Below are 10,972 nucleotides of genomic sequence, written 5' to 3'. Positions count from 1 at the left end.
CATCATTGGAGCTTCATTCTATAAAATAAGACTTGTCTCTTTCAACAAAGCAGCTTGAATTTTGAATGGGATGTATATACAACCATGTAGCAAAAGCAACACAACAATGCTAGATGATGTTGTAGCTAAGGCAATAATGCGACCTTGACTCTACGAAGCTTTGCAAGTAAACATTTATATAGAAATGTTTTTCCTAAACCACTTGGGCCATTCAAGAAAAAGTTTAATTGATCTAGACTCAATAACATCCATTATTGCTATAAAGAAATTCCTTTGTAGGCAGATACTACCGGCTGTACCAAAGGACACCTGTGAGGACATTGTTGGTGCAACTCTATGTTGTCTAACCTATAGTAATATATCACTATTTTGAAACTTTCACAAAACGTGTGAGTGACTATGAATGAAGATTGCTTTATTGCATGGTTGTAGGATATTGGTGATGGAAAAGGTTTGTCACATAGTAACAACATGTTGCAAATGCCAGGACATGATCGATGCTAATTTAATCGATAACCCACCATATCTTCCTACGAAAAGTGAATGCTCCAATAATGTTGCTCATGAATTTGAATTCTTCCAAATGTCTATGCAATGATAATAGACTTATATACAATAATAATATGAACCAATATTGGGAGAGAGTATTTATTTGAAGAACAACTTTTGTTCCAACTACATTACAACTCCTTTTTTCCATAAAATGCTTGCAATTCTCTGTCAATTTAGCATTTATAATGACAATTAACAAGTCTCAAGGGCAAACATTATCTTATTTGGGGTTATATTCAAAACTCCAGTCTTTACTCATGGACAATTCTTTCTATGTTGCATTATTGAGAATAAAGTCGTCAGACAAAGTAAAAGTTTTGCTTCATGACAAAGATAATATGGTAAATGTTACCATCAACATTATGTACAATAAAGTTTTACAAAAAGTCTCATGATAGCCTTTTCTTCTTCAACAATAAGTTATTTCAATTGTCAATCAATCAGTGTTGTCTTTCTTTGCTATCTTTAAACTGCTTATTTTTGTTCAAAAATATGCACACACAAAAGTTTCTCCACCATCATGGTTTTTTTTTCTTTGATTATTTGTTTTCATATGGAAAAAAGTTTTAAAGAAAGTATTATAATCTCTTATTCTCTTACTCGTGTAATATTTCTTTTCTTACTTTGTGTACTTATTTGTTAATATGTAAATTCTAAGTTGACAACTATTAAACTTATTCTCCTCTTTAGCAAGAAGTTATTTGAATTTAAATTCTCTACTTCAAGTATTGCTTTAATTTCACTATCCTCAAAGTTATTCTCTTTGGTTATTTGTTTATGTTTTATTCTTCAATCCCAAGGTGAGTTATCCTTGGTAATAATTTTAAAAAATTAAAACTGCTAATAATTACTATTTTTGAGTTCTTAAAAATTAAAGTTAATGTACTTGCACATTTATTTTTAGTTTATTCATAGATCTCTTGCAATTTCTAATATTTTTCCCCTTTATTTTTAGGTGTGGTAAGAAATGTTGATAGACCACATGTTGCAACATAGTTTGAAAGGGAACATGGCACAACATCACCCTTACATGTTGTGCATTCTAAGTCAAATATTAATAATTCAAGTAGAAAAAGGATACCATCTTTCCAATAATTGACTTAGGATAATGGACCTCGATTTCTCAAAACATACACACTTTTTTCATCATTCATCTTTGTCATAAACTGATTTGCATAAACTTACATATTCATTATAGGTAGTCCATAATAGTTAGGTAAAGTATGTCCATGTTGATGCAGATGATCTTCAATATGTATCAAAGCTTGATTATTGGCCATATCTTGCATATAAGTATTTTGTCCATTTTTCATAGAAAATTGATGTACTATATCCTTTGTTAGTGGCACCAAAAATTCTTTACAAAGATAGGTGAATAAAATACCAAGATAGACACAAACAAAACTCTTAACTATGCACCTATTTGCATTAATGTAGCTTCCTAAGCACACTTTCCATTCTTCATTAATTTCCAATAAACTCTTTGCCATGCAAGCCTCCTTAAATGTAGAAGCACATTGTCAATTGTACGCAATGCCTCAAATGAAGTGCATCTCAAGTAGTATTTTCTCCATATGTAGGAGCAATATGATATATCTAACCACATGTATTTACTTACTTTTTCTTTGCCCACATCTTTTTTTCACATTCTAAATATAGTACATTAGACATTTTTGATATAGAATGGTGTCAGCCTTAGGATTTAGGTGATTGTAAGTAGACCACTTTATGAGAGTTGTTTTTTGAGCATTTTCATTTCAGACCACATTATGAATATTGTCAGAGTCACGAAAAATAATACTTTATGAGAGTAGACCACATTCTTGATATAGAATGGTGTTAGCCACATTCTTGATATAGAATGGTGTTAGCCTTAGGATCTAGGTGATTGTAAGTAGACCACTTTATGAGAGTTGTTTTTTTAGCATTTTCATTTTGGACCACATTATGAATATTATCAAAGTCACGAAAAATAATACTATTTTCTCCAAGTAAATGTACTTGTAACCGTTGAATATTTGGTTTCTCATCATGAAGTTTGTATTCTTTTCTTCGCCAAACACTTTAGAAGTAGATACATATCATATTTCTAAATAGCTCTCAATTTCATCTATATCTTGCTTGCCATTTTCATTTGATGTAGAACCATGCATAATTATGAATCTAATGGTTGCACGATCATGGCCCTTACAAATGTACTTATATAAATATTTTACTACTACAATTATCTAGCATACCTATATATTTATATAAGCATTATACTTGAAACTCAAATAAGGATTATAAGGCACAACATTAACTAAGTTATTACCCTTGACATTATGCTTTTTCCTATCATAATCTGAACAATTATATAAAGGATAACCAGTTTTGTCAATTGTAGTGGCTTACACAGACTTCTTTGGATACTCTTTTGTACATTGGCTATCCCTCACACAAGGATTTCTTCCATTGAACACCATGCATGGACTATGTGTACTACATTTAGTGATAATTTCATATAAAGATGGAAACTTCTCTTTATCAGAAAACTTGGTACACATTATTATGTCATAATGTTATGGTTCTAAGGGTTTAAAATATGGCTCTAATATTAAGAGTGTGTGCAAATTTATAAGGAACTCAAAACTCTAATACTTTTAGCAAAAGCCCAAACATAACCCCCATGCGATTCAATAGCTTATTTTTAGTATCATAAATATAAAGTTGCACAAATTTGGGCATCTATAGCTCATCCTCATTTGGAAGCAAAGAACATATGTGATGATATATTGATCCATGAACATGAAAGGTATAACCACTTTTGTTTCAAGAGGCAAAAACTCATCTAACTTTACACCCATTAAAACAAATGTCAAAGTGCTATTTTATGCACGCATGTTTTTTTTAAAAAAATCTATACCTTATGGATGTGAGCCATCCAATTAACTATAGGCAGAGGTTGTGGAGGCTGTTGCAAAGGTGGTAGAAGCACCCTTCAACCTCTACAACAATGTTTTCCATTTGAAATAGAATGTACATTTTTTGTTTTGGATTTCCACAATTTATTCGTGCAATGCTTGCAAAGGTTGTGGAGGTTGTTGTAAAGGTGGTAGAGGCACCTTTCAACCTCTACAATAATGTTTTCCATTTTGGAATGGAACATACATTTTTTTGTTTTGGATTTCCACAATTTATTCATGCAATGCTCAAAAACCTCACAAAGCATACCAATTATATGTACATTTGGTTCTTTGAAGAGGAAAATAGTTGCTAATGGATGAACTTCCAAATTAAGCTCCAACTTTATTTCTTCAATAAGCAACAAGGCAACTAACTCCTCAAAGTGAGGCATAGAATTCCCTCTCATAGAAATAAAAGTGTCAAGGGACTTCTATGCAAGTCCAAGTCCACTCAAAGTGATAGAAACCAAGGCGTTATCTTCCACGTGTATTTATCAAAGCAAAGTCTTAAGAGCCCTTGAGTGGCTAATCGAAGAGCTAAAAGAAGGCAAAGCCAATGCACTCATAGCCAACCAGGAGGTCCAAGATAGATCAGAGAGGACATCAAAAGAGTAGAAAAGATGCTTGATAGACTCAAAAAGGCAGTTTGAGGAGCTCCAAGCTCAATTGTAAGTAGCAAGGAGATTCAAGAGAAGCAAGAGTAGGAGTTCCAACACTAGCGGAAGGAGTGCAATTTGTGCTCGTAGATCTCCAAAACCAACTAAAAGAGCATGGCATTGCACTCAAGGACCTCAAGATCATGAAGTAAGACTGGTCACTTGTATGCTATATAATCAAAATAGTTGAGCTAAGCATGAAGATAATGGAAATCAACCACTAGCACACCAATGCTAAGGTCAAAATTTCCAAGAGAAAGCAAAGTTAGATCTACATGAGGGATGACATCTAGAGCATTGGCAAATATAGGGTCAATGGAGTGCCTCATACGTAGGCTTGTAGGAGACAATTTCGAGTAGCTTTTTAGGGACCATGAGCATGGTAGAAAATGATAAAGGCTCTAAAAGACCACCTTGATGTAGCTCTCCAATGACCACAGAGTAGTCATGTATAGTGAAAGTGAACACAAAATCCAGTTAGAGGCTTGGAAACTAGTCATGGTAAAGCAATAAGAGCTGTTTAGGGAAGCTATGATAACAACTTGTATGCTTGAATCTAAAAATCTAGAAGAACTTAAACCATGTCTCAGATTTCTCTCCAAATACTTGGAATAGTTGGAAAGGATTTAAGGAATCAATGTGTTGGATAGAAGGGCCAAACTAGGAGGACCTAATTTGATAGTTGAGGCAAACGGGCTAATGCAACCTAGACAACCCCAACCAACCTCTCCCAAATTCTAACATAGGGGAGTTTGAAAGCCAACCAATATAAAGACAAAGACCTAGAACAAGACACCCACAGGGCCATGATCCAGACCTTACAAGCTTAGTCACAAAGAGTAATGAAGCACCCCATTCCCCCTAAGTTTCTATCACAAGAAGAGGAAGAAAACCTTGAGGAGATAGTGTAGAAATACCAAGCTTAGTCATAAAGAGTAATGGAGCATTCCATTCCCCATGAGCTCCTAGCATAGGAAGAGGAAAAAAACCCCAAGGAGAGAGTGTAGAAATACCAAGAGAAGTAGGAGACTAGCCTTGTAGTGAAGTTTGACTTCAAGATGAGTGAGGAGAGTAGATTTAGGAAGGCATCCCATTACACGTCGTATGGCTACTCATAGGAATAGTTGAAAACATTGGTGAAATGGCGTTACCTCCTTCTCGAAGGCAATAAGTTGGCTTGGAAAGCCTTTATCTATACCCAAAAGGAAGAAGAGTGGGCAAATCCACTTTTCTGTTTGTACCTAAGAAGGCATGGCCAAGACTATCAGGAAAAGAAGCATGGTAGGTCCAATTTCCCAAGGATACCCAATATTAGAGTAATCCATGTCAACATAAATTATATGTGCTAAACTAATTACTCAATCCCTTCCTTTGCACATTTCACAAGAGAATTCGCTCCAAAACCCTCCTTCATCACCACTTGCAACTTACTCTGCCTCCTTATCATGCTCTGTCAAAACAACCAATAACCTCTTTTGAAGATGGGCTAGACCCACTCTTTTTAAGCATCAATATTGGAATTGATTGACTAGCAATGGTTTGCCTTTACCTTCACACCCTATTATTGCCAACCTAGTGTACCTAGTTTTACTAAAGATGGGCTGGGCCCACTCTTTTTAAGCATCAATATTGGAATTTATTGACTAGCAATGGTTTGACTTTACCTTCACACCCTATTATTGCCAACCTAGTGTACCTAGTTTTACTAAAGGATATGGTGGAAAATTAGATTTTCCCTATTTATGCACCCATTTTACCCAAAGGCATCATTGTAGCTATGTGAGCACATCAAGAAATATACTCTTAGCAAGGGTTGTCTCTAGCGCATAGTCTTGTACCTAGGGAAATACCCTAGCTCTTATTCCACATTACAATCTCAGGTCACGTCAAGGGTGGGACATTTCGAACTTGCTTGGATGACCTACTACCCTGCGGATAGCATTGTATCATACTTTTCCACAAACTGGGTACTCAAGTTTGGGGACAACATTCCAAGTTTACTTGGAATTTGGCCTAGCTCCTAGTTGCACATGCATGAGCATACTGCCACTACATGAGAAGTTAGACACACCCCTTTAGGAAGAGCATAAGTGACAAACAAGTACCACATAGCTCCTCAAAAACCATCAGCATTGGTGGCCCCCACTTATCATGATCCCTTCAGTATCATACATCACCCTTTTCTCCTCTTCAAGCTAACTCTAGGGCTTTCAGTTCCTTTCAATGCACCACCCATTGGTATGTGTGTTTGAGTGTGATGAACATATACCTTGGTAAGTTTCTCCTACTTTGCACATTCTTGCTCCAATGATTATTATAGGAGCAATGTTGAGAAAAGCCATGGTGGATCATCAAGCACAATCCCAAATTGCTCAAATGATAATGATATATGTCCTTGATCCATCTTTGATTGATTTGTTTGACATCATTCGCATGCTCATTATACAAAGACATGATATTTAGTATTCCAACAACAATGCCATGTAGGCTACACATTAAAGTAAGGAATTTCTTGTCTGTATTATCATATCTCCTTTCCCAAGTCCTTCGCTAAGGATGCTCCCCTCTCTAACCTACACATTCTGTATGGTTGTGGCTTGCATGAGGTGATTCTTGGTAGGATATAATGCAATAGGCCTTTATTTTAACCATTTGCAACCAAAGCAAGTAGCTTGCAACAACCCACACTACCTTTTAATTTGGTATTGTCAATCTCCACTACCCTTTTAATATGATATTGCCACATAGATTTCATACATGATAAAACCTTGAGAAATTATGTGACTATCTTATATTTTATGTATCATACTTGATGATAACATAGGATAGGTCTTCCATGTTAATTGAGCCAATCTAGCAAGATTCCCCCTGGTCTCTCTCATGCTTTGACCTCCTTGCATGTATATACTTCTTGCTTCATAAAGAGGCAAACCTAGAGGATGATGATGATCTATGAGATCTAGAGAGAATGTCTAGATCTAGCCAAGAAAAGCTAAGCAGACATCTCATACACTTGAAGGTACTTGTTGAGCCTAAATTTGCAAAATCCCTATAAAAGAGTACCAAAAATAGCTTCATGAAATATATTACCTTTGACAAGGCAATCTACAATTTCCCCTTCCTCTGTGTATAAAGAGTTTCAAGTTCTTTGAAAATATGCAAATTGGAAATGTAAGTGTTTCATGATAGAGCTATCCAACAATCTAGGCTATGTAACCATTTAATTCATTTTTATGTATCAATTATATTCACAACAACAATTAAGAATATTTGCATTAAAATTTGTCATTTAGGAAAGATCAGATAAACTCTTTCACACATGATAATGTTCACACTAGGCAATGTTTTGATAAAAAGCCTTATAGATTATCATATACACATTTGTATGGATTGATATACAACTCATGAATTAATTTAAGAAAAGTAGTTCTCATAATTGTAAGCTTGGACATGAAAATGTAAACATAACCTTGGTCCAACATCCTATGAGCTATGGGTGAGAAATCATCAAGCTTATGAGTGGTTACATAGTTTTGATTGATGATCTAGATTATTGCAATGGTCTAATGTTTGTGAGATGATCTAGATGGTTGTAATGGTCCAATGTTTGTGGGATATTCTATTGCTCTTGTTAGATGAAAGTGTTGGTATTTGTATAACTTCTTTCGCTAACCAAAAGGTTGCTCACCTTTGACTAAAATCTACCATAGTAGTCTAAGTAACCATATGTAGATCAAGAACTAAGTGATTGCCATTAAAATTTTTCTTCATAGTCCTAAAACACAACTTGCCAGACCATGAAGGCCACAAGTTTTATGGTTTTCATTCCATACATCAAGCTTCACTCTAAAAGGTGTTTTTATGTTCTAGAAGGTTCAAGAATAGTATCAAACCTTGCAATTAGCTCTTACCACCTTTGACTTCCAATTATCAATAAAATCATGATCTGGGTAGTACAAATGGTTTCCCAACTAAGCTAATGATTATACATGCAAAACAACATCAGTAACAAAGGGAATAGTTATAAGGTAAGAAGTTGAGATATAGGAATACAACTAGTGATGAAAAGAGATACATTCATCAAACTTTCAACATAGAGGTGGAAAGAGTAATAGAACATAAAACAATGTTTCTCAAGGGAAATACTTATAAAAGAACATAAAACAATGGTTCTCAAGGGAAATACTTATAAAAGAACATAAAACAATGTTTCTCAAGGGAAATACTTATAAAGTGTGAGATAAAGTAGTTGTAAGATGTGATGAAGATAGCACTGTCATTATGGATGGGTTGGCCATTGGAAAGCTTGCATATCACCACTTTTCTCATTTGAATGTAATGATGAAGAGAGATTCTTCTTCGAAGCACATTACTATAGACAATGTATTATAATTGAAAATGCCCATGAAAGTTTAGTTTTGGATATCGCTACTAGCATGATTATCTTGCAAAATAGTTTCGTGCCATTTTCATGGGACTATATTAGACCTATACAATCATAGTTACACTAATTTATTCCATTTCAACATAGAGATTCTATTGTTACATATGAGAGAAAGGATCTAAGACTAAGGTCACACTTAATCAAGATAGTTTGCATTGGTTGCATTCCTCCTTGGCTAGAGAAGAATGAAATCATTTATATGAAATGTGATTTATCTCAATATTGTGTGGGTCAAATGACTTGAAATGCACCATTATAAGGTTAGTTAGCTACAAAATGAAGCAAGTTAAAGTAGGATGGTTGACTATGATCCAGAATGGAAAGATTGGTAGTTGTGTGCACCTACACAAAAGCAATGACATGTAATCAAAATAAAAGTAATGATAATTAATCAAAGAAAAAAAATTGTGCATATTATATGGTGTTCACATGAATGTGACTCAACAATCTTATGATGGTATGTTTACTTATGCTCCTTTTTATGTTGCATACTAATATTATTTCAACAAAAATAGTGTACATTTTCTCATTGTCACCGCATTTATATAGGTTTGAGATTTCAACTTCTAGTATAGAGATTATGGCTCTTTTGAAGATAAAATCCAAAATTTATTGGGCTTGTGGACTTCATGATGAATGAGGTAAGAGATACAAAATTAATGTATGTTTTGTGATGTGAGTATTATAATAATAGATGTTTCAATTTAATATGTCATTGTTAATTCATTTTTTTATTTTCTCAAAATTTACAATATCTTATCATTCTAAAATTTGATTAATTGTGTGCAAATATAGAAAAAAAATATTACCAAAGATGGTATAAGAGAGAATGCACAAAAGGAAGATAAAGAGGCCACTTTTTAAATATTTCTTCAAGTCTAGAAACAAGTACCACTTTTTAATAGATAATGACCAATTATCATAAATAGCTATCTAATTAAGGATATTTGGTAACTTATGTTTCAACAAGTAGAATCTATCTATCATCGTATTTGAAATATTTTGACCACCCATATTGAAAAAGAGTGAAAAGGGTGGATTTTATGGGAAAAAACTCATGGGTGAATGCCTTAAAAGCCAACATGTGGCCATGCTTGAAAATTATCAATGAGTATGAAAATGGTTTGACTCTTCAGAGTCAAATGATCTACTCTATAAACATGCTGAAAAAGAACGACTTGAATTAATAATCTCTCAAAATCATAATAAAATTTATCATTGAAGCTTCATGGATGTGAGTACTTATGGAGAGAGCATGTATATTTATGACTCGTAGAAAAGTACGAGGCAAAAATGAGAGGAAGTATTTGAGAAGAAAGGGCATTCTAAAGAAGGTAAGCTAGTCAATTTTTTTCTCATTAACTTTTCTAATATTTGAGATAAAGAAGGTTAGTTGGTGAATCCATTAATTTTCTCGTATATAAAACGAGTTGCTAGCATTTCTTGAAGTGCAAAATTTGGATAAAATCAAACCTATATCCAAATATGTGGATTCTAATACAATAACATCACAAGTAAGATAATTTGATTTATATGTTTGGTTTTATGATAATCTCATTAGTTTCTTTTGTTCCATACTTATATATATATATGTATTTTGATTGTAGTATGAAATATATACTCCTATTGTTGACTCTCAAAATCTTAATGTATACATCCAAACTATGGACAATGTTCTAATTGATTAAGCATTGAAAAATGTATCCTATAAAACGGTGTGTTTATCTTTGAATACATAGTTTCCATGTTTTTAAGGTATTTCATGAATTTAATATATACGTGTGATATTATGTTGGCCTCTTGAAGAAGGAAATTTATTTAAAGGGCTGCAAGAAGATAAAGAAATGATTATAGAAAATAACACTATATTAGGAAATTTGGAAATTCTCATGTCGTTTGGGAATTCCCAATAGTTAATATTTGACCACATTATTAAATCTTGTCCCCTCACTTGAAAGTGGAGTCTATCTTAATTACTATATAGGTTGTCTTTTCAAGTCCCACTTTGAACCATGGGTTAAGATTTAGCCACATGGACAAATCTTTATCCCTTATTTGAAAGAGGGACTTGGGAGATTTCTAAATTCTCTAATATGGTGTTCAATGATTTCAAAATTTTAGATTTTTTTAAAAGTTGAATGATAAGAAAGCTTTCAAGAATTTCAAGATTATAGATTATACAACCAATCAAGTTTTAATGTTTATGTTAAAATTTAATTTAATTATACATTTTTATTATTAATATTTTACTTTATTATTTACTTTGTTAAAATACCTAATTACTAAAAATATTGAAAATAAAGGCGACGAACTTGATATGAAAAGTTGTACAAGCTTTTAGAGAAACCATGAAGCAAAACATCAATAAAGTAAGTAAA

At 33.3% G+C, this 10,972-nt stretch overlaps 1 protein-coding gene across 3 annotated transcripts in view; it reads left to right on the top strand.

Moving 5' to 3' along the window:
* Positions 1–1,770, top strand: part of LOC148026685 (B3 domain-containing protein LOC_Os12g40080-like) — a 94,144-nt gene extending 92,374 nt beyond the window's left edge. Inside the window, exon 4 of one of the 3 annotated variants that reach the window (XR_015692868.1) lies at positions 1,508–1,770. The gene's annotated coding sequence lies outside the window, so the exon portion shown is untranslated. Of the gene's footprint in view, positions 1–432; positions 693–1,507 lie in introns of those variants that run through there. The other 2 variants (XR_015692869.1, XR_015692871.1) reach the window with 2 other exon arrangements.
* The last annotated feature ends 9,202 nt before the right edge of the window (positions 1,771–10,972 follow it).

Source organism: Lygodium microphyllum, chromosome 13, assembly GCF_053477565.2.
Source record: "Lygodium microphyllum isolate KBCC chromosome 13, Lygodium_microphyllum_v1.1.10, whole genome shotgun sequence".
NCBI classification, from domain to species: domain Eukaryota; kingdom Viridiplantae; phylum Streptophyta; class Polypodiopsida; order Schizaeales; family Lygodiaceae; genus Lygodium; species Lygodium microphyllum.
This window is presented reverse-complemented; position numbering and strand designations above follow the sequence as displayed.